Source organism: Eleutherodactylus coqui, chromosome 11 (assembly GCF_035609145.1).
Source record: "Eleutherodactylus coqui strain aEleCoq1 chromosome 11, aEleCoq1.hap1, whole genome shotgun sequence".
NCBI classification, from domain to species: Eukaryota; Metazoa; Chordata; class Amphibia; order Anura; family Eleutherodactylidae; genus Eleutherodactylus; species Eleutherodactylus coqui.
Window position 1 is genome coordinate 50,940,805 of NC_089847.1, and position 19,570 is coordinate 50,960,374.

Genomic DNA, 19,570 nt, shown 5'->3' on the forward strand with positions numbered 1-19,570 from the left:
GTCATCAGTGAAAAAATGGGGAGACAAACCCTTTGAAAGGGGAACGGGAGAGTCATTATTACTAAACGCAGGCCAGGAGGGGCATTATTACTGAGTGGCGGCATAAAAAGGCACCAATACTGTGTAGGGAGCTTTAATATTGGCACTTACTATGTGAGGCCTACAATGAGCAAAAAAAGGAGCTACTATTACTATGTGGCAGATATGGCATTATTACTGCCTGGAGCAACATGAATGGTGGCATTGTGTGTAGATATGGAAAGTTAAAGTTAGAGTTAAAGGTGTCTGTCTAATTCTGTAGAGACAAGTTGTGTGAAGGAGAAATCATGATGGTGGTCTGAGCTGGATGGAGAAGAAAAGGGAAAGTGAAACACCCCAGTTAGAGAGGACATCACCAGTGATTAATGGAGCTAATATATTATAATCACTTACACGGCCTGCCGAGCTCCATTATACTGGTGCTGTGAACTGCTATCTACCTTTCTATGGCCACAGTATGGGTGTAACATTGGCCTTTTTGTATACTTTTTTTCAGTAACACTATGGTGGTTTATGTGGTCACAGTCTGTGGGTATTTTTTGGCTGTCATATACTGTTATTAGTTATATTAATCCTTGTAGTAGTTTTATTCAGTACCTCTGGTAGCCTTGAGGCGGGAGCTGTCACAGTCCCAACCCCGGGGCTTTACTCTACAGGGCCAGTGTGTTTTTACGGCCCTGCAGAATCAAGTCCAGACACCCAGGATGTGAAAACACTAAGGTGTTAAGACAAGCCAGCCGATGATGATCATTGATGTTGTGGAGGCCTAAAGGGTAGAAATAGGCGGCACCTTAATATATACCTGCAGCTCTAACATGTTCTGTGCTTTGTAGAAGATCTGCTGCAGTGAGCTATCCACGCCGCATAAACTTCTCCCCTCCTACAGTCAGCAGTGCTGCAGCTGGCGGTTTGCTGACGTCTGCCTACTTGTGTTCATCCCACTTGCTGCTAATTTGGCCCCAGCTACAATATGGGCCCACTTTATAGTTTTATTCCAGGGCCATCTTGGGTTCCAAATCGGCTCACACAGGGAGACGTACAGATGACCAGTGAGCAATTTTATGCTTGTTGAAAGTCAAGGCTCAGCGGACAAATGAGCATTGACTTGTTTGTTGGCTGATGGTTGTACTTCTTACACTGCCCAATTGTTGGACAAGCCGTGTAAAAGTTCTTTACTTGGGAGGTGAGAGCTGTCAGGTCTTGCTGCGTTCTCAGCAGTGAACAGTTGGGTCCTCCTGTGGATGGGAGTATATCCACGCAGGCGTACATTATAGATGGCCACTGGAGCCCTAGGCTTTATTCACACACGGTGGGCTGCGTACAGATATACTATTGGGGGTCATGAAAACACGTATGGGTGCCTACTAAGGGATTTTCCTCTTAGGGAATAAGTCGTCATGGCCCCCAAGGTTTCAAAACGTAATTATTGTCTAGAGATGTAGCAGAGCCAAGCGAGTTATTCATATTAAGGCTATGACATGGCAGTATGGGTCACTTGACCAAAGATCGCTGTGTAACCCTTCCGCTTCAGTCTCTCATTAGTGCCAATGCAGTTGCAGCATATCTCACAAGTTCTTGCCACCTGCAGCTCGCAAAACAATAGACACCAAGACTGGAACTTTTGTCGATCTGCGTCTCGCAGCAACTTGCCACCCGTGCCGCCACGTGGCCGGAGCCTTAATTGCACAACACGTTGGTGTGTCCAGTGAATTCAGCTCTGCTCCTTCAATGTATTTATCTTCTCCGGAGTCGTAATCACTGGTTGCAGAGCAGATAATGGTCTTTATATTGTCCACAGTTGGTGTGCAGCTCCTGACATCAGCGTGATGGCACATTGTTCCGAATCTCTGCTTTTCTGTGATGGCTGCCTCCTTGAATCCTTTATTCTGATGGTTGTTGGAGTCAATCTTACACTTGTTTCTCATCAGAGATCATCATTGATGCAACAAGTCTACAGAATTCCTGCAGACCAACGTCCAGAGACTGCAAAGTGATCATCTTCCCACACAAACCCACCGCTCCCAAGAGGTCTTCTATCCCAGTCCGGTTGGTCATAGGAAGATAATTTTATGTGTGGCACTCAGCCAATCAGAGCCAGCGTTTCCTGGAGGCGGGGAATTTCCAATGCCCGGCCAGAAGACTTGCCTGAAGACAAGTTCCGGGGATCGGGGAGAAGATGCAGCGGAGCTGACAGCGCTTCTTAGTTGATGTAAGTGTTTTCTGCAGCTAGGGCTTAGTTTAGGGCTCTTACACTAGGATTTCCTACTGTAAAAGGTTCATCACACCACACATTTTCATACGATGCAACAAAGAAGAAGGCTCCTTAGGGAAACATGGGCTACAAAACATTGCAAGTCGGGGGCATATTGTGAAACCCGCGAGGTTCTTGACTCGCAATGTCGCATGCTACAAAACATCGAAAATGCGAAGGAACCCAAAGGAAAGAGATCACAAGTGGACAGGAAATATAATGTCACTCACAGTCACCAACAACATGGTGGATCAGCGATCTGCAGCCGGCGGCTCTCCCGGTGATCTGTAACCACAGTGTGATGGGAGTTACATATCACAGTCCACTTTATGTAGTAGTACAAGTATATTGTTAGGGTGTTATATAAATTAAGCTTCAATGATATAACAGCCTAACAATATACTTGTACTACTACATAAAGTGATCTGTGATACGTAACTCCCTTCACACTGCGGTTACAGAACAGCGGGAGAGCCGCCGGCTGCAGATCACTGATCCACCATTGTGTAACGAAAGTTCTACAATTTTGTTTAATAACTCATTGTGTCAGTTCATCATTTTGTTGTCAGTAAAGGGGAAAATTCTTCTTTACATCCAGGTCGGAAGGGGTAACATCACTCCTTAGGTAGAGAGCACCAAGAAGGTGAGTGAGGAGACGCATAAGGCCATCCATGCTCCTCTGGGTAATATGTACATAAGAAAGATGGAATAATACCTCTGCAGCATCACCTATTGGATGGCAGCATTCCTTTAAATCAACGCTTAAACCTTTATATAGCTAAGTATTATGGGTCAAGCATTGGTTTGAAGGAATGTTGCCATCCAATAGGTGGCGCTGCAGAGGTATTGTTCCATCTTCCTTCCTTCCATCCAAAGACTAAAGGCATGTACAAACTTAATACTTCCTACAGCTGAGTGTATCCAGTCTATACAATCCTCTGTGTGCTAAATGTGAGAATCAATCTAACATCTGTGCTGATAGTTTGCTACAATGTATGATCTTGGAGTCCAGACTTGGACTGCAGAGGATTGTATAGACTGAATATAACTGTAGCAAAGCATCAACTGTAAGAAATGTTGCGTTTGCATGGGTTTCAGCCTTTGGTTTCCAATCATTTATCCCAATAACGTAGTGCAATTTACTCAAAGGGGTTGTCCATGTGTAAACTATTAATGTCCAATCCATGAGATAGGCCACCAGTAGTAGATTGATGGGGCTCCAACTGATCAGCTATTCCACGGCCGATGCTCACCTGCACACATATGACTTCTGCAGGAAGCAGACAGCTTTGTTCGCGCTGCAGTGGTGAGGTTTGGTATTGCAGGCAATTCATTTCAATGGAAACTTAGCCTGCAATATGTGGCCGGGCCACTGTTGTGGTAACAGAGCTGTCTGCTTCTTGTAGAGATTGGCTAGTGTACAAGTGTACTGTCCCAGTGAACAGCAGAGTGGTGGGGGTCCTGGGAAGCAGACCCCACTGATCTACTATTGATCATCTATCCGAAGGAAAGGTCATCAGTGGTTTATAACTGGACAACCCCTTTGTCTTCTCTTCTATTTCTACAGATTGAGGCCAGAAAAGAACAAATTTCATAAACAAAGAAGGTGCTGAAAGAAGCTGAAGGAAACGACCCGGAGAAGCTCGTGTACTATGTAGGATGCCCTAAATGTCATTTTAAGATTAGGATTGTGGTGTGCACCATGTAAATGAGCGTGCAGCTATTTCTGGGGGACCTTTTCCTTCCAGATCCCCCTGTGTATTTATCCTTAGGATTCCGTATATCAGCTACCACTATGGTCAGTTCATATGAGGTGTAATGACGATGTGATGCTGGCAGGAAAATTCATCAAAACTGGTGCAGGTGAAAAGCTTTGACTGTGGGGATGCAAACACTGGGACCTCCACTGATCCCAAGAACGGGGGTCCTGATGGTTCTACCACATGAGTAAAGCAGAGATCTTGCTTGCCTACTGCCAATTCATTTAAATGACAGCACTGGAAATTGCTCAGCGTTCATACAATTTCAGCATTGTCATTGAATGAATAGAGAGGCTGTCAGGTGCGCAATCTCCTCTCCATTCATGTAGGGACTTTCAGGAACTCTATTCTCGGGATGAGTGGAAGCCCCAGCGGTTGGACCACCACTGATCTTAAGAGTATTTCCTATCTGGGAGACACAGGATAACTTTAGGTCTTGGTACAATCCCTTTAAATGAAGGACTTAGATTCCTCCTTTCTACTGGAATCCATTACTGGGTTGGGCTCAAAGAACTGTAGTGAAGTTATTCCAAAATGCGCTGTGTGGCAAACCACCTTTAGCGTAAGGCCAGACGTGGAATACCCATTTACTGCTGCTGAATTGTGTGCAGTAAATCTGCGGTGTGTCACAGTACAAGCAATGTAGATGGGGCTTCATAAAATCTTGGCACCACTTGGTGCAGATTTTGCCACTGCAGAAAATTCGTGTCAGATCCGTAACGTACGGCTTTACCCTAACAGTCACTTGGAGAACATGGATGCGGCACATGATGTCTTCCTTTCTTCCTTTCATCTTAGACTTCTCGAAAGCAAGAAGAAAGCTGTCATGAGAGCGGAAGAGTGGCTGCTGAACTTGGAGGTGCAGGAGACTGACTCAGAAGACAAGAAACAGATGGCCTTGAGTTCCTTCAAGCTGAACTATCTGGACCCCCAGATTTCTGTGGCTTGGCGAGTTCTTATATTTCTTGTGAAAAGTTTGCATATTCTTTATGTCTTCAACTCTATTACGTGTATTGCATGTTTTTATGATGAAGGCTATCACTGGTCTCACACCTTGAATAGCAGTCGGCTAAATGGTTATTTGGGTGACAGCTATTCCTTCTGACACACACATAGGAAGTGCTATGTTGAGATCCATCATGCCTGATCCCACTTACCCCTGTCAGGATAGAGTTGGGACATCCCCGTGCACATGAAATGGTAGTCTGGTCCCACCAAAATCAGTGTGTTCAGCTGACGTTCATCTAATTTGTATGGGCACATTTTAAATGGAATCTGCCACCACCTAAGAGCACCATGAATTAAAGGGGTTGTCCCGCGCCGAAACGGGTTTTTTTTTTTTTTTCAATAGGCCCCCCGTTCAGCGCGAGACAAACCCAATGCATGTGTTTAAAAAAAAAAATGTTTAGTACTTACCCGAATCCCCACGCTGCGGCGACTTCTTCCTTACCTTACTAAGATGGCCGCCGGGATCTTCACCCACGATGCACCGCGGGTCTTCTCCCATGGTGCACCGTGGGCTCTGTGCGGTCCATTGCTGATTCCAGCCTCCTGATTGGCTGGAATCGGCACACGTGACGGGGCGGAGCTACGAGGACCAGCTCTCCGCCACGAGCGGCCCCATTCACCAGGGAGAAGACCAGACTACGCAAGCGCGTCTAATCGGGCGATTAGACGCTGAAATTAGACAGGGACGCTAGCAACGGAACAGGTAAGTGAATAACTTCTGTATGGCTCATAATTAATGCACAATGTACATTACAAAGTGCATTAATATGGCCATACAGAAGTGCTGAACCCCACTTGCTTTCGCGGGACAACCCCTTTAAGTTCTACTGCTCATAGGGCAGGTTCTGAGGGGCGCAGGAATGTTATAATTACCTGGCTCCTTGTTCCTCCACTGTCAACCGTGGAAGTCAGTACCAATGGACTCATCTCTACAGCTGTGTGTCCACTTCCATAGAGAGTAATATGTATTTTTGAGCACAGCCTGCAAACTTGAGTCCACTTGCGCCCACTTCCACATGTGAAGGCGCAGAAACAAGCTGGGTGAGTATAAAAACTACATTCCTGGACTCCTTGGAGCCTGCCCCGTGAGCACTATAATTTAGTTTATAAAGAATGAAGGAAAAGGTTATTGTCCGGTGCTCATAAGGATAACATAAAAACAGTACAGTAAATGGAAAACTTACTTAGATGGGAGCTCTCATGTCCTTAAGACCTCCCAAAATGGATTCCAGGCCGGGTGAGTTTATCCAAAACAATTTTGATCCAAAAGGGGGGATTTTAATTGACCAAATAGCAATAAATACAGGTAGGTAGACAAATCACTGGGCACAGGTAATAAAACAGACAATTTTATACTAGCTGGTATTTCCTTCATAGGGGAGCAGTGTACTGGCGCTGTTCTCGCGGAACGGCCCACATTGATTACTTCACACGTCATAACGTGGTGATGTTGGAGTCCGTTACTGCTAGCCTTATATTAACACAGTGTCTCCCCAAGCTCGCTCGCCCGGGTGCTGTCACGGCATGTAGCTGTGATGTAAATATTGATATCAGACGTATGGAACGTTATCCTGAGCAGGCGCTCTTAGTTCCTGTCACACGGCGCCTTGGAATGACGCTGCGTTCCAGCGTGCATTGCACTTGACGTTGGATGGTGCGCCTGGAGCGTCATGCGTTCTAAATGGTGCATTCCAGCGGGGTGTGTATATCTCTTAGCTGGTTAGCCATCCTGAGAGTGAAATTGTACTGTTGTTTGTACAGCATTGATAGGTAAAACAATATGTTTAATACCGGTATGGTCCATTCCTGGTCCACTAAATATAACACTGTTAAAATGCTCCTTATAGAAATCAAGAAAATTTCCCCAGCGCTCGTGGTCCCCCGGGATATCAAAGGACACGAAGGTCCATAGAATATAATTATATTTTATTAATTGTTGCTACGCATTTCGGCGGACTAAACCGCCCTCTTCAAGCATAAAATAAACATTTAACAAACATACATTTATACATTTCATATACACTCACAAATTTTCTTGATTTCTATAATGTGTATATGCAAACAGCCGATTCTGGACTGTTACCCTGCTGATCGCTCTCCGGTGGCACCGGATAGGAATCCCGGGAATAACTACAAGCGAACAAGGATACAGGTGCTGGTAGACCCTCTAGGCAGGGGGTCATACCGAGCACCAGGTGAGTACTTTAAGTATTCACACAAACCTTTGAAAATTTGTTATGAGTGAGTAGGCGCTGATCTTGTTTCTCTATATTGTTAAAATGCTGAGGATTTGGGAAACATTAACCTTTTCCCGCTGTAGGATGTACAGTTACGTCCTGCGGGGTCGGGGTATGTATGAAGAGAGATTGTGCGGCTATCTCTTTTCATACATTTCGGATGCAGGCTACTTATTAAACTCGACACTCAGCGGCAACAGCTGCAATCGGCTGTTAACCCATTTAAATGCCGCTGTCAATCTGACAGGCATTTAAATCCCCAGAATGATCGCAGGGAGCCGTGCGGGTGTCATGACAGCCAGGGGCCTTCTGAAAGGCCCCAGGGCCATCTTGGCAGTATGCCTATCAAGCCATCCCTGCGGGGTGGCTTGATAGACTGCCTCCTCGATCGCAGTATGATGTAATGCTATTAAATTATATCATACTGCAGGAGCAATGAAAACATCGCATGTAGTGGTTCTCTGAGGGGTCTAAAAAAAAGTTAAAAAAAGAACAATAAAGTTTTACTAATTGTGTAAAAAAAAAAAAACACCTTCCGCCATATTTGCAATAAAAGAATCTAAATAATAAAATATAGCTACATATTTGGTATTGCTGTGTTCGTAAAAGTCTGATTTATCAAAGTAACGCATTATTTACCCTGCACAGTGAACGTTGTCCAAAAAAAAAAAAAGAAAGAAAGAAAGCTTTTGGACACGCTGTCTGCCAGAAAAAATGCAATAAAAAGCGACTAAAAAGTCATATGTATTACCAAGTGGTACCAACGTAAACTACAGGAAGTTGCAATGAAAAATACACCTCACCCTGTAAAAAACAAGCCCTCATCCAGCTATGTCGATGGATTAATAAAGGAGTTACAATTTTTTTAAAGTGATGAGAAAAAAACAAAAATGGGGAAAAAAGGGCCGCGTCATTAAGGGGTTAAATATAAATAGTTGTAACATACAATACCATTGAATATGAAAACTACGCCTAACTAATTACATATATTATTAGATAGATATATATTACTGGGATTTATAACCTATTCAAAAACCTATTTAATAGACTGATATAGAAGGATTACAAAATGACAAACGGCTAATAAAATACATTTTAAAAAATGTACAATTTAAAATTCATAAAAAAATCAATATAAATGCTGTTTTAAAGAAAAAGGAAAACTCACATTTTTTCCAGTACTTCATTTAAACCATTTGTCGCCAGGCAGTCCATCAGAAATATCCAAAACATTTCTTTCTCGTCTGTATCATTGGAGGACACAGCAAAGACCTTGGGTATAGCTTCTGCCAGTAGGAGGCGACACTAAGCATAAAAAGTGTTAACTCCTCCCACTAGCTATGGGCCCTGGAATTTTGTGGTTCCTGCAGCAGTCGGGACCTCCGCGAGCGTAGCGGGCATCAGCGGCCTTTCCGCTGCTGCTGGTCACAGCTGGCGCCACTGTATATTTAGCCCGCGGCTTCGGGCCTACTGAAATTTTTGCAGCCACGGCAGGCCTGCGGGCCTCGTTGGTGGCGCCCCCCACACTGGTGTAAATTAAAAATAAATAATATGGCAGTAGCTGTATTGCCGGTGCTGCGTGGTTTGTGTTACAGCAGCAGTCATTTTTAATTTTTCGTCGCCATTCCAGCACGCCTTAATCTCTTTCCTTTACTGCCGCCGCGCTCCCTGGGTTGCACGAGATGGCAATTTTTTATTTACCAGTCGGCTGCCAGGTTCTATAGCCGTGGGCCAACATGTTTCTATGGCTGCGGTCCATCTTGTTTATACTGCCGCTGCAATGTTTCCTATCCATTTAGCGGTATGTATGTTTAGTGCCAAGCAGCCTCTAATGTATGCCACTGTATGGCGCGACGTGCGCTATTTTGACACACCGCTTGGCATTCGCATACTGTGTTCTGATGCGTTTTGCTACCATGCGGCCCATCTTTAGGTTTGCTGCGCAGCTTGATATTCGGTCGCACGTGTCTCCTGTATAACGCCGCCTACGGTCTTTTTCGCTGTCAATGGTGGAGACTGTGTGGCGGCCTGTGTGTGTGTCGCAAAGTGGCCAGTGATGCTCCGTGGGAGGTAGCTCATCCTCCCCCCATCCCAAACGTTATGGCCCCCTACTCCTAGGTGCCTTAGTCTTGTCTCCTCCCTGCCCAATCCAACTTCAGCATGATTCTGGGCTTGCTGTCGCCTGTAGTACCTCCCATATCGGAAGAGGTACTTTGTACAAGGATTCTATGGACTCATCGCTCCCTATGGTTGCTCCGCAGTGGGTAAACCTTGGCTTTCAGTAGCTCCCCGGTTGCCCTTCCTGCAAATCCCTGCAGCTAGCTGCACCACAGTCTTGGAGTCCAGGATAACAGGGACGGCCAGAGCCACCTACCAAGTGCGGTCTCGCTACAGTACAAGATTTACATCCAGCCGGAGAATATCTCGTCTTACAGGTAACAGTCCTAGAACTGGTTCTAAGCATTACTCCGGGCTTGCTGAGACCTGTGGTACCTTCCATACGGACAGAGTACTGGCACAGGGAGTCTTGGGACGCATCGCTCCTTGTGTCTGCTCCACACCAGGGTGAGCCTTGCCTGTCGGTAGCTTCCCTGCTGCCCCTCCTGCAGTTGCCTGCAGGCAGACATACCGCAGTATCCGAGCCCAGGATGACACGCGGACAGCGGCCGGCGAGCGCCACTTACTAAGTACGCTGTCTACAGTACAAGATTACATCCAGCAGAGATGATTTCGTATTATGAACAATAGTGTTAGAACTGGTTGTCAGCGTTACTCCGGCCTTGCTGTGGTACCTTCCACTCTGGAATGAGTACTCGCACAGGGATTATCTAGACTCATCGCTCCTCGGGTCTGCTCCACACCTATCGGTAGCTCCCCTGTTGCCCCTCCTGCAGGTCCCTGCAGGCAGACCTGGCACGGTGTCAAAAACCAGGATGACACGCGGACGGGACGGCCATTGCGAGATTACATCCAGAGAAGAATAGCTCATCTTACGGACAGCAATGTTTTTAACTATCATCATTCCTCCGGGCTTGCTGAAGAGCGGTGTTACCTTCCATATGGGAAGAGTACTCTACACACGAATCTGCCAACACATCGCTCCTCATCTCTGCTTCAGAACGGGTGCACCTTACCTAATGGATAGCTCCTCTATGGTGACCAGCCTGCAGTTTCCTTGTAGGTAGCTTTGGCGCAATCTCCACTTACAGGATGAAAAAACAAAGGGCCACGGCACTCACAGAGGACCCCCGCAGAAAAATTACTTGTAGGGGGCGGAGACAAAAAGGACCACAACTGGTCCAAACACATGCAGAGCCAACTTCAGGGCTATGGACAAATGCCCCTTTAGATATATGGAGAAAAAGTAGCAGAGAAGTGGCAGCATAAGATGATGCAAGTGAAAAAAGCTTCTTTAGTTAAAGGAACATTTTATTGTTTCAGAGTTTAAAAAGGCAACGTTTCAACCTCCACGAGGTCTTTATCAAGCCAAATAACAGAAGAAACAAGGTGTGCTGTCCATGTTCCTCATGCGTCATCTTATGCTGCCACTTCTCTGCTACTTTTTCTCCACTTACAGGATGAGACACAGGCTGGATCCAGACCTGAACCGCATACGTATTGCGCTCTCACCACAGTACGAGAGTGTCGGACAGTCAGTCAAAAAATATCTAGTCCTAAGAACAGTCTTGTTCAAGGTATAGTGGTAGTCCGGGGTTCACCCTCCAACAGGGACCCTGGGGGCTTTGGGTCCGTCTACTAGCTCCCCTCCGGTTAGCTGTATAGCACATGGATTCTCTATGGGCCCCATCCCTCTTGAGGCGGCCTCATAACCGAAACAACATCTAGTGCTTATAGGAAGACTGGACTGCGGCCGTGTCCATGCAGATGTGGGTCACTCAGGTTGTCTGTGATGAAGGAATGATTCCTGTTGAGTTGGAGTCGCTGCTGACCCTAATTTCCTCGATGTGGTGATGTGCTGTCGCCTTAAGGCGTACTTTGTAATTCAGAGCAGCCTCCAACTTCACTCCTAGAGCATGTCTCCAAGGAGCCTTTGTGGCAGGTGCAGCACGGAATTCTTTTTCCTCGCGTGGATGAAGGAAACATCTGCCGCATGCAGCAGATGTCTTCTGCATCCCGCGGGGACACGGCAGCAGCGGACAGGTACGTTTTTTTTTTTTACACTAAAATTCTTGTTTTTTCAGGGAAGAGCTTATATTTAAAGCTCTTCCCTGAGAAACAATTACAGGGTGTAGGTAGACCATTGTCTTCAACAGAGCAGCCAACAGCAGCCGCGGCTCCATTGAAGACAATGCATGCATTCCCTATGCTGCACGCATGTCCTATCTTTGCAGGCACACGCCAGTAAAGCACGGACATGCGCACACACCATAGGGAATGTATTGGCTCTAACAGAAGCATGTTTTTGTGCATGCGTATGCATGCACAAAAAATGCTCGTGTGAAGCCACCATAAGTTTGAGATACTATTCAAAATTATATGTGCTTTTGGTCTTCTAAATAGCTATATAACCAACATTTGAGCTCCCTACCTCCTTTCTTTGGTGATACCTCTACCTTCCTTCTGAGTGATTACATACTTATAAGACTCTCGAGTGCATGTATCCATAAGGTCTAATATTCCAGATTTATTTTTGGACTTTTATTGGTGTGGAGTGTCCGTCTGTCCTCAATGAATTGAATATCTCTACATCAAAACTGATCACAGCCAATGATGACCCCCTCCTGGGGGCTACATGTCTAGTGTAGCAACTGAGTAACGGTGATAGAATGAGGTTTATTTCAACTTAGTGATTATTCTGGATTGAGACCATACACTTACCGTACACTTACCATATACTTACCATACACTAACCATACACTTACCATACACTAACCATACACTAACCATACACTTACCATACACTAACCATACACTTACCATACACTTACCTCATCAACATGAATGGTATCTTGTAATGATATTGCCCATGACATCTGCCATTTTACATTTTCAATAAAAACAAAGAGAGAAACTGAGGCATGTATGATGTAGGACCAAATAGTGGAGATTTAATACTGCCGGTTCAATGATTGGCGGATATGAGGTGCACTATTGGACACAGATTTAGGGATGCGCTATATGCCTTATTGTATGATAATGCCTTCAGAGTGGACTGCCTGTAATCAGTGATTTCCTCCACAGATCCTTGGTGCGATACTTGTGAGATTTATGTTTTTTTATATCTATATAGTAATCATCAGGACCTATAGAGAGTATATTCCACCATGATTTATGACAGGTGTTATGTCCCTTGGTCTTTTAGGACCGCTTGTGTTGTATTATGGGTATTATAAGGCATATATATGTCACCCTTGCAGGAAGGCGGCATGAGATGCACTAGCACTCGATGCTGATCAAATGCTGAATGACAAGCGCATGCGCAGGGATTAGGAGAGATCGCGGCACTATAGGTCTGAAACAACCGGCATTCCGCAGCGGGATCAACAACATATCACGGGACTGTACGGAAAGAGCCGATCCGAACGGCCAGCAATCTGCGCATGCGCAGGATTTATACTGCATCGTGGTACTATGGAGGAAGGAGCCATAGCTCGGTTGCTACTTGCGGATTGGCGCTAGAGAGACATGCCCCCAGTAAGACATTGGAAGGGGGCGGAGACACAGGGACTTAAGCCTGTACCTTCCTTTGTCTGACCATCACTGCACAAAATATTCTGACAGCCGAACAGGCTATAACCGGGTCGCTTAGATAGCACAATCACTGTGAAGGTAGCAGAGCCACCCTGATGAACCCGCCACAACTTTAGGTGGCCGAGGAAACGCGTCGATAGGCTTCCCTGCTAAATAGAGATTCTAACCTAGAATAATAGAGAAATTCTGACAACCTGGTCAACAGCATGATGGCATAAAGGGGCACTTTAACTGTTTATGGCCATTATAGTCTGCTGCCCTATACATCTTGCTGGCAGGCATGCTATGATTGTGCAAATCACTATAGTGTCTTACTAGCAAACGCAGCTGCACTAATTGCACTGCCAAATACCTAAATAAGTGAACAAAATCAGATACCCATTGGTATGAAACAGTGATATTATCAATGAGAACATGAAGGATATGTGATATCACTGTAATCATCTTTAGGTCCTCTGATAATGCAGACAGCTTTAACATCACTGCTTCTGGAGGCTGCATTAATGCCATGTATAGACCTGCTGATAAGGGCCAGGCATCTATATATTAGGAGAACAGAAGTAGGTCGTGTCCTATGGTTTATCTATTGATTAATGCGTACAGTGCTTAGTCGATATGGAATAAAACCCGACTAAGGGACCCGCGTTTGATGAATAATTCTGAGGCGATAGCATCAATCTCTAACGTATAAAGAGATATTTCCATGATTAAATCCTAATACTGGTCTCATATTGGGTCTGTTGGGATAAGAATATTGTGGCATGATCCATCCCATACCCTGTGATTAGTAGGTTGGGGCTCTCATACATAACAGAAGAAACTACTATCAGTATATGAGAGAGCACCCTATAAATGAATACCTATTGGATCCCTGTTGGGTTACTATGCCTGTAAGGACATGATGTAGTAATGGGGATATTTACTGGTGTTGTCTTGTTTATATTTTATTAGCTTTATTTAATAAAAGTAAAGTTTTAGTCCTTTTGGCCTCCTTCCCACGAACGGATTTCCGCCGCGTAATTCGCGGCGAAAATCCGCTGCGTTGCCCGCAGCTATTAGGTTCTATTGAACCTAATAGCACAATGCTCACGATGCGTAATTCCAGCGCGGAATTACGCACCGCGATTTCTCCCGTCCTCACCCGCAGCATGCTCTATTTTCTGCGGGTGAGGACGGGCTGTACGCACTGACGGCTTCCATTGCAGTCAATGGAAGCCGTCCGTTCACGCTATCTCCCGCTGTAACCAGCGGGAGATAGCGTGAAAAAACGCTTTCCCGCCCACCGCCGCGCGTCATATGACGCCAAATGACGCGGCCGGCCGCGTCACGTGACACGGCCGGTGACGCGGCGGTGGTGGGCGGTGACGGGCGGTGACGCGGCGGTGGTGGGCGGGGAAGCGATTTCACGCTATCTCCCGCAGGTAAGTATAGGGGCTCTGGGGGGCGCCGTGACGGGCTTCACTGCGTAATATTACGCGGCGGACCCCGTCACGCTCGTGGGAAGGAGGCCTTTCAGTGACTTCTTATATATACACAACGCAGGGTATATCACCTAATGTGTATGTGTATGTATATATATATATATATGTACAGTTAGGGCCAGAAATATTTGGACAGTGACACAAGTTTTGTTATTTTAGCTGTTTACAAAAACATGTTCAGAAATACAATTATATATATAATATGGGCTGAAAGTGCACACTCCCAGCTGCAATATGAGAGTTTCCACATCGAAATCGGAGAAAGGGTTTAGGAATCATAGCTCTGTAATGCATAGCCTCCTCTTTTTCAAGGGACCAAAAGTAATTGGACAATGGACTCTAAGGGCTGCAATTAACTCAGAAGGCGTCTCCCTCGTTAACCTGTAATCAATTAAGTAGTTAAAAGGTCTGGGGTTGATTCCAGGTGTGTGGTTTTGGATTTGGAAGCTGTTGCTGTGACCAGACAACATGCGGTCAAAGGAACTCTCAATTGAGGTGAAGCAGAACATCCTGAGGCTGAAAAAAAAGAAAAAATCCATCAGAGAGATAGCAGACATGCTTGGAGTAGCAAAATCAACAGTCGGGTACATTCTGAGAAAAAAGGAATTCACTGATGAGCTTGGGAACTCAAAAAGGCCTGGGCGTCCACGGAAGACAACGGTGGTGGATGATCGCCGCATACTTTCTTTGGTGAAGAAGAACCCGTTCACAACATCAACTGAAGTCCAGAACACTCTCAGGGAAGTAGGTGTATCTGTCTCTAAGTCAACAGTAAAGAGAAGACTCCATGAAAGTAAATACAAAGGGCTCACATCTAGATGCAAACCATTCATCAATTCCAAAAATAGACAGGCCAGAGTTAAATTTGCCGAAAAACACCTCAAGAAGCCAGCCCAGTTCGGGAAAAGTATTCTATGGACAGATGAGACAAAGATCAACCTGTACCAGAATGATGGGAAGAAAAGAGTTTGGAGAAGAAAGGGAACGGCACATGATCCAAGGCACACCCAATCCTCTGTAAAACATGGTGGAGGCAACGTGATGGCATGGGCATGCATGGCTTTCAATGGCACTGGGTCACTTGTGTTTATTGATGACATAACAGCAGACAAGAGTAGCCGGATGAATTTCTGAAGTGTACCGGGATATACTTTCAGCCCAGATTCAGCCAAATGCTGCAAAGTTGATCGGACAGCGCTTCACAGTACAGATGGACAATGACCCCAAGCATACCCAAAGCTACCCAGGAGTTCATTAGTGCAAAAAAGTGGAACATTCTGCAATGGCCAAGTCAATCACCAGATCTTAACCCAATTGAGCATGCATTTCACTTGCTCAAATCCAGACTTCAGATGGAAAGACCCACAAACAAGCAAGACCTGAAGGCTGCGGCTGTAAAGGCCTGGCAAAGCATTAAGAAGGAGGAAACCCAGCGTTTGGTGATGTCCATGGGTTCCAGACTTAAGGCAGTGATTGCCTCCAAAGGATTCGCAACAAAATATTGAAAAAAAAATATTTTGTTTGGGTTATGTTTATTTGTCCAATTACTTTTGAGCTCCTAAAATGTGGAGTGTTTGTAAAGAAATGTGTACAATTCCTACATTTTCTATCAGATATTTTTGTTCAACCCTTTAAATTAAACGTTACAATCTGCACCTAAATTCTGTTGTAGAGGCTTCATTTCAAATCCAATGCGGTGGCATGCAGAGCCCAACTCGCGAAAATTGTGTTGCTGTCCAAATATTTCTGGCCCTAACTGTATGTGTGTGTATATATATATATATATATATATATATATATATATATACATATACGCAATGCAGGGTATGTCACCTAGTGTTTTTTATACACAAAATACTTGGTATATTACCTAGTAAATATATATATTCACATATAGACACACATCATTGGGTGTATCACCTTGTATATATATATAACAGCTAGTGTTATATACACACAATGCAGAGTATATCACCTAATATATATATATATATATATATATATATAGCAGGGGCCGCGGCTTCCCTGACCGCATTCACTCAGCAGCGCTGCTAGCCTTGCTGATCCCTGCGCACACTCTGACGTCAGTGTGCAGCTGGGATCCTCCTCCCCGCTCCCCTGATGTCTCCTACTTGGTTTCGCGAGATCACAGTGTGCATCGGGATCAGAGGAGCAGCGGCACTTCAACGAGGAGTAAGGGGAAATTATATGGGTCTCCGGGGGGAGAGCAGGGGTGATGCTATTGCTACGGGGGCTGACATAGGGGAAACTATTAGTAATAGTGTCCCCTATATCGGCCCCAGTAGTAATTGCATTACTACTTAAGCCGCTGTGGAATGTCACTAATACTACTGGGGCCACTAAGGGGTATCACTATTATACTGGGGGCCGCTGTGTGGTGTCACTATTATACTGGAGGCTGCTGTGGGATATAACTATTACTACTGGGGGCCACTGTGAGATGGCACTATTACTACTGGTGGCCGTTGTCGAATGTCACTATTACTACTGGGGCCACTGTGGGATGTCACTATTATTACTGGGCCCAGGGGCGTAACTATAGAGGGTGCAGGGGATGCGGTTGCACCCGGGCCCAGGAGCCTTAGGGGGCCCATAAGGCCTCTCTTCTCCATATAGGGAGCCCAGTACTATGAATAAAGCATTATAGTTGGGGGCCCCGTTACAGGTTTTGCATTGGAGCCCAGGAGCTTCAAGTTATGCCTCTGTGCAGCATGGTTTAGGTATGGGTACGGGTACAGATACAGATAGAGGGGGGGCCCCACCTCACATTTTGCATCAGGGCCCCTGAGCCTTTAGTTACGCCCCTGACTGGGCCCACTGTGGGATGTCACTATTATTACTGGGGCCACTGTGGGATGTCACTATTATTACTGGGCCCACTGTGGGATGTCACTATTATTACTGGGCCCACTGTGGGATGTCACTATTATTACTGGGGCCACTGTGGAATGTCACTATTACTACTAAAGTCAATGTTGAATGTTATTATTACTACTGGGGCCGCTGTGGAATGTCACTATTACTACTGAAGCCAATGTCGGATGTTAGTATTACTGCTGCGGCCGCTCTGGGGGGGTCACTATTACCACTGGGGGCGCTCTATGGGCTGTCACTATTACTACTCGGGGCCGCTGTGGGATGTCACTATTATTACTGGGGCCAATGTGGGAGATCACTATTACTACTGGGGTCACTGTGGAATGTCACTATTACTACTAGGGGCACAGTGGAATGTCATTATTACTGCTGGGGCCACTGTGCGATGTCACTATTACTACTGAAGCCATAGTGGGATATCAATATTACTAATGAAGCCACTGTGGGATGTCACTATTACTAATCGGGCCACTATTGGATGTCACTATTACTTCTGCCGTCACAGTGCAATGTCACTATTTCTACTAAAGCCAATGTGGAATTTCACTATTACTGCTGGGGCCGCAGTGGGATGTCACTATTCACACTGAAACCACTGTGGGATGTCACTATTACTACTGAAACCACTGTGGGATGTCACTAACACTACTGGGGCCACTGTGGGATGTCATTATTACTGCTGGGGCAACTCTGTGGGCTGTCACTATTACCGCTGTGTCCGCTCTGTCTATACATATCTATGCTGGGTATATTACATAGCGTGTGTATATATATATATATATATATATATATATATACACACACGCACACACACAATGCAGGATACAGCACTTAGTGTTATATATACACACACAATGTAGCCTATATCCCCTAATATCTAAATATATACAGACAACGCAGGGTGTGTGTGTAGCAACAAACTGATCACTAATTGGGCTGGCAGCTCATGTTATACAGTCCATTAATTACATCTTATGTCTTACAGGGAGAACAATGCAATATAGTCCCCGACAGCGTAGATGACATCACAGCTGATCTTATCACCGAAGAACAAGAAGAAGGTAAAATTATCATGTGCGTCCAATTACATCCTTGGGCTCCACATTGGATCCATTAGATGTCAGAGAAAGGGGAAAGACCATGTAAAGAATAATGTGCAATATTTACACAATCAGCATCGTCCATATATCATTCAACTCTGATAGTACCCAACGGGAAGATGTCTCTTCCTCAGTCTGATCCCAGACGTACCACTAGGGGTCGCAACTGCGACCTGGCCCCTTAGCTTGAAAGGGGGTAGCCATCACCACACAAGACTTGCAAGTGCAGGGATCGCGGCATGCAGTGTCAGCAGGGAGCAGGAAGACCCTCCTAGTTAATGAGTGTAATACGCAGTGAATGGAGGCAATGAAAGTCAATGGACTTTCATTCTTCCATGCACACCTGCGTTTGGGCACTGCGTATCCATACACAGGAGAAATAAATCGCAGCATGCTCTATTTCTCTGCGTATCAAACGCAGCCCTTGTATGGGCTATATATTATACGCTGTCCATACACATGCATTGTGTACGGTCGATTTTTCCATATGCATGCCCACTCTGAACAAAGTGGGGAAAGAAAAATTAAATAACACACTGCGCATGTCCGTGACTTCTGATTCACAAGCATGCGCAGTACTAATTGCACCGTACGTGGTCTCTGCTGGCAGAGCGTATCAGATGTAATGTGTACAATGCTGCGGGAGACTCGCAGTGTTGTACTCGCACGCCTGTGTGAACAAGCCCTTTAGGTCACTTCATATCAGAGTTGGAGGTTCAATTCGGAGTCTCCATTACTGAATTCACTAAGAACCCAGGGCAAAATAGTGCAGCATGCAGCGCTACTTCATCCTGTAAAATGCCAGATGGAAACCAAACAGACCCCGTAATAGTCAATGGGGTCTAGTTGGTTGATCCAGTTGGCGGAGGGGATGCTGCTCCCCGAACAGGAAAACAGAAGAACTAATGAGAATGAGCCCAAATATGTGTAATGTATATGTAGATCTAAGTCATGTATGTAGTGCAAAGGCAGGAAAACACCTTTAGCGTTCAGTCAGACGAGCGTTTTTTTACACATTTAGGTGCATTAAACGAAATGCAAAATGCATTTTTTAAAAATTTGCATGACCTTAGCAGCAGACATG

At 45.4% G+C, this 19,570-nt stretch overlaps 1 long non-coding RNA gene across 1 annotated transcript; it reads left to right on the forward strand.

Moving 5' to 3' along the window:
• Positions 1 to 1,976: 1,976 nt before the first annotated feature.
• LOC136582709 (uncharacterized) lies at positions 1,977 to 4,959 on the forward strand. Its single transcript, XR_010787207.1, has 3 exons — positions 1,977 to 2,248; positions 3,858 to 3,944; positions 4,849 to 4,959. It is a non-coding gene; the product is annotated as an uncharacterized lncRNA (long non-coding RNA).
• The last annotated feature ends 14,611 nt before the right edge of the window (positions 4,960 to 19,570 follow it).